Here is a 6,000-nt window from a genome sequence, read left to right on the forward strand (position 1 = left end):
CAGTGTCAACTCGGATGTCTTCAGTGACCTTGGTGACAACTGTACCAGCACACTCATGCCCATCATTATAAAGTACTTTGAGGGATTTGTCATGAGGCACATCAAGACACAGCTGCTACCCCTACATTATGTATAATGTTTAAATCAAACAATGATTAATTCTATAGTGGGACTAATTATTAGAGCAACAGACCAAGCTGGCTTGGTTGGTTCCCACTTAGCATCCTGTTTCTATGGTAACCCTGTCTCCTGTCTTTGTTTCTCTTCCTGGTTAGTGTCTCCACCCTGTATGGATTCCACCTGTCCCTCATTTCTCTCTGGTTAGTATGTGTATTTAAACTTAGTGTTTTCCAAGTCTTGTTGCTAGTTGCTTGTATGTGACTGCTTTGTTCTAGCCTTCATCTGTACTAAGCTTCTGTTGTGTTCATTGTCTCATATTTGTATATACATATACACAAGGTCTTTTAAGCCATAATAGGCGGGAACAATATTATCACACTAATTTCACCTGAGCAGTTAGTCTGAGTTACCTGAGTATTTCTAAATGAAAAGAAAAGCAAACAACTATATATGGGAAAATAGTTAGATTTTCATTGAGATACACTACTTAAGAGATAGAAAGCATAATTATTACACAAATATTATAACTGTCCTAATATTAATAGTTCAAATAGTTTTCCTCTGTCTTTTATACTTGAGATGAGGAGGGAATCACTTATTAATAATAAGTATAAATGTTAATATGCAAATACTTCAATGTTAGGATTAAGAAATAGGTATATTTTCATGAATAACTGACATAACAAAACATAGGGAAAGTTAAAAGGGTCCTGGTCTTGATAACTGATGTCCTCCAGGATGGGTGTTGTGAGTTATCTCACGGTAGAGACTGTAGTCAGCAGGGGAAAGAGCTGCATTCTCCACTACACCATAAGCAGTTCTCTCGCCAGCAGTTTCTCCTTGCCTCCTAAGTCTTACTGTTATACTTTTAATCATGCTCTCTCACCCTGAATTCCATTTGGTTAATATGTTTCCTTGTTGGTTGTAGTTTGCTTTGATAAGAAGAACGCCTGGCTGGTCATTCTCAAAATTTACTTAAAGTTTTTTTTTTTCTTTGTGCTCTCTTCTTTCTCATATTAGCTTAGTTAGCCACTTTGGTCTTTGGTACCTTAACTCCAAATGTTACAAATGTTACATCTTTTGGTTGATGAGAAATAACCATTTTTTAAAAAAACTTTCATGAGTTGATTATTAATATTTATTTTATTTTTTTTAATAAATGTGTTAAAATCTATAAATTTTCCATGTTATTCATAGAGGTGCCCCATCAACAATTATCAACATAGTTGATAAGGTGCCCCTTATCATCTATGATTGACAATGTATTAAAGTGTTCAACCGCTACACCATCTTCCAGAGAACCTCTCCTGGACTGTCAATACCAGCTCCAGATTCTTGGACCGCAAGTCACTGCAGGGAATAGTGAGCACAGCCAAAAGGAGCATTAGGGCCTCTCTCCCCTCCGTGGACATTTACAAAACACACTGCTTCCACAAAGTTACCAGCATTGTGGATGGTCCCACACACCCCTCAAACAAATTCTTCTCTCTCCTTATTTTTTCTAATACCAGAAACATAAAGTGCTAGATTGTTGCAAGTAATACTACTGTAATACTACCAATACTACTGATACTGTCAAGAACTACCAGTAATACTAATACTGTCAATACTACTGATACTGATACCTCTGGCCTTGCTTCATTGTTCTCAACCATTTCTACTTAGTTCTCATTAGCCTGTGTGTATATATGCCCTGTGTTTTCTCATTAGCCTTTGTGTATATATATATGCCCTGTGTTTTCTCATTAGCCTGTATGTATATGCCCTGTGTTTTCTTTTTTCTTTTGCTGGTCACTAGATGAACTAAGCTTGTGTCATGTTCTCTAAGTTTGGATTCAGTGTAGTTTTGTTCTATCCTGTGCTTTGTTTTTCTGCATTAGCCTGTCCATTTATCCTTTTGCTTTTTCTGTTTTGCTTTATCAATATCCTACATCTCTTCATGTTAGTTCTGTGATCCTGGACCCTTGTTGCAACTCTAGGGGATTTGCCGCTAATACATTTTGCTCTTCTCAGCATATACATCTGCCTCCACATTACAGTCTCTGTGCATGTGTGTGTTTAAAATTGCAATTAACAGCACCACTGTTGATTTTCACAAAGTCCAACTCAAAAGATCAAGCTGTGAATGTATTATTTTTCAGTTGTAAATTTAAATTAATAACTGAAGTTTTAGAGCTTTAAAAAGAGACAAGACTTTTTTTTCCCCTTTTTTTGGTAGATCACAATGACCTGTCCACTGGACAATGCACATCTCAAGTCCACAAGGTGTGGGCACCTCGTGTTACACATTATTTGTGTTCATAATTAATCTGGATTAAGTATTATTGAAAGTTAATGCTCTGGCTGTGTGTGTATGATAACCTCTGTTCCAACCTTGCAAAGAGACTTTTGGACCAGAGACTGATAGAACCTGAAGGAAGCAGCAACCACCTGTAACTGGGCAGACATGTAAATGGTGTATATCTTTTCTCTTTTTTATTTGTCTCCTTTGTCTCTGGTGACCAATAAAGGGTGACAAACACCCAAGCTATGACCTTTAAAAGTTGATTTCTGAATGGCGTTCTTTGGAGATGGTTGATGCTGAGTAAACACATGCTTCCTGGCTGAGAGTGTTAAACTTTGTGCGTTTGATTAAGGCTAAATGGACACTGATGTCTGCCACACATTGCAAAAGGTGTTTTATACCTCTGTTCATATCATGGGGGAAAACAGGGTGTGTTGGAATGTTTACAACCCCTTCCCACTCCATCTGTTGCACTTTTCTGTTTTGGTGCTTTTTTTTTTTTTTTTGTTCGACAGCAGAGTCTGAATGTGTCATCTGTCCAAATAAGAAGGCAGTATAATCCTATCAATTTTTATTAATTAACAGCACTAATTCATCAGGAATATAAACAATATAAACAGATTTAATAATATGTAAGTAAATTTGACAAATGTCCAAAAAAAGGGGGAAAAATCATTAAAACTGGTTCAGATGGAATAAATACAGCAAACAAAGCAGAGTGAACAAAGAGCAAACAAAGAGTGACGATAATGAAAATAATTGAAAATAAACTACCTGTAGCAATCCCAATAGGCACAGGCGAGAGGCAGATTGTATATGCAGGAGGTGGTTTATTAAGCGAGGGAAACACAAACAGCAAAATAAACAGAGGCTAGGGGAAAAAAAACTCTGATGCAAGGTGATACATGAACTAGGAAAACGACAAAGCAAGGGCAAGTAATAGCAAGTAATAATCTAGACACAATGGAACAAACCTAATTCACCAAAATAACCAACCAACTAGAAGACAATCCAGGTCTTAAATAATTATTTAATGATTATAATCAGAACAAATCAAGGATTAATCAGATGCAGGTGAACATAAGAGGACATAAACAGAGACAGGTACAGGAAAAAAATACAGAATTGGCATGGATATAGATACTGGGATGGGCAAGGGAACACTAACACCACAATGAACCTTTTTAATCTATCTAGATTAGTGGTCATTTCATTTGCTTTCCAGGCCAGAGGTCCCAGCTTTCATACTGTACAAAAGCATTTCTCATCCAATTTTTGGTGTCTAATGTTTGAGAAAGTACTGAAGATCTCAATATGGCCATGCTACATAACTGTAGAAAGCAAGAACAGAACCTACCATTTTTCAGAACCACCAGTTTGGACTGACATGTAGCTCAGACTAGAGGGTTCCCACTCAGGTAAACAGCATCTTTTTCTGCAAGGTTGAATCAGATATTTCTGAAAAATGATAATTGTGAACAATTTCAATTTTAGGTATGTCTGCTTGTGAAACCCATTAATCCATTGAACATACCCATGAAATTTTCACAAAATAGCAGCTGTTTGTGAACTTCCAAATATGAAATGTTTTGGCACAAATTATTTTCATACTTTCTCCTAAATGACTTGCACTAATTAACATTTGTGGGGATGAGTTGGTGAAGGTTCTTCTGAAACTGCAGTGATGCCTTACTGCATCAAGGAGTCTTTGCATGGTTTCTGTAGTGAAGTGGTCATCACATTTGCATTATGTATGAAAGGTCATTGAATGGAAGCTGAGCAGAAACAGTAGCTGGTTCTTTGGTTACTGGTTCTTTTTGCTTTCCATGTCTTGTATTTGAAGTAGACATCAGGGAATTGAATGGCCTTCTTCCTGCAGAGGGAAATTATTTTTTGAGCTCAGTGGTTACTACGATTGAGTTCTCCAAGTCCTGTACTTCAAACTCCTGCACTATATAACACATGTGAAATCCATAACCTCTTCGTTTGAAACATGGTTCCACATTGTGCAAAATGAAAATTTCAAGATGACAAGATTACTAAGATCTTAGCATGGACATAAAGATTAACTTCACTGCTGGAAAAATATCCCATCACTGTCTCCATTTCCAGAGAAAGTCAATATATGCAGCAGACTTGCCCTTAAGTGATGCAAGGTCTGTGCTTTAGGAGCTGTGTTTAAAGCTGATTTCAAGTGGCACAGGGATGAGGTAAAATTCATTGTTGCATGATGGGTGTGCCAATTCATGTATTTCAAACAAAATTAAGCAAAACAGAAACTTGATGAGTGCGTCTGGATTTTATCTCCTAACAGAAATGAGTTATGCTACTTAGCTGATTATTAAAACTAACTACCTTCTAGTCTCCTGACAAATAAATACTTCTATACTTTTGACTGTAAAACTTCAAGTAATCATTTACCAGTTCCTACTGAACACTATTCTGCCTTAACATAATAACAAACCTTTTGATTTTTCCTATTAAATTATACTTAGGCAAAAGAGATCACATAGATTCAGGCCAATTCAGTGCAATAATAATGTGCCTGCAATAACAAGTAGCAGTAGCACAGCCAGTGGATTGAAAGAGAAGAATAGGCCTTATAGGACTTTGTGGTTGTGGGGACACTGATGGTGATAGGAGAGGAAAAGGCTGGGCATCCATCTCGGCCATAGTCTGTGAAGAGACATTCATCACTTCAAGATTAAATTTACTCTCACTGTGCGATCCAAATTAATTCTAGGAAATCCCATAAAGCCAGGTTTTCCGCTCTACCTGCAGTTCCATGTTACACAGCACTACTCTCATCTCAATCTCTTGCACATGTTCCTGTATGTTGCCATTTGCTTAATTCTGTAATCTGTTCTGCTATGCTATGCTCTTAAAAGCAAACTACTGGCAATACCATAGCCAGGTTTATGCAGTAAAAACAAGAGGAAGAAGAACCTAAAATGGCTCTGTAATGGTTAGCAGTAAGGAGGCGGATGCATGTGCAGAGGAGAGTGAGATTTAAAAGGGACAAATCCATAGTCATCAGTGTAGTCCAGGGTAATAGAACCAACATAGAGAGTCCAAGAATACATGATAAAAAAACAAACAAAAAACACACGAAGGCAAACAGGGGAAGCAGGCTATTACAGAGGCCAAGAAGAACTCAGAAGCTAAGAAACACGAAGGCTAGTATAGTCATACAGACTAGGATACACAGAGGCTTCGATAAGCACAAAGGCATGGAGTACATACACAAACTTACATACAATTAACACCCCAGACACAGGGAACAAGATCAGTGTTTAAATACACTAACTTAAAAGGCAAGAAATGAGGAACATGTGTGGAAAACCAAAGAAGGGGCAGAATAAACGAAACTAAGGAATGGAACAAAAAAAACATGGAATATGGAAACTAGGCGAGACCCACCATGACAGAATGGGCACAGAAACAGGCAACACAACAGGACCAAAAATAAAACCAGGCAGAGGAGAAGGAAAAAACAATGGGGCAACAGTAGCAGGCAACAACGGAGAGGCCCATGAGGAGACATAGGCTGAGGCAGGATGGGTAGGGAACATGAAGCCTGTGAATCAGGAGATAGG

Source organism: Electrophorus electricus, chromosome 8 (assembly GCF_013358815.1).
Source record: "Electrophorus electricus isolate fEleEle1 chromosome 8, fEleEle1.pri, whole genome shotgun sequence".
Taxonomy (NCBI): domain Eukaryota; kingdom Metazoa; phylum Chordata; class Actinopteri; order Gymnotiformes; family Gymnotidae; genus Electrophorus; species Electrophorus electricus.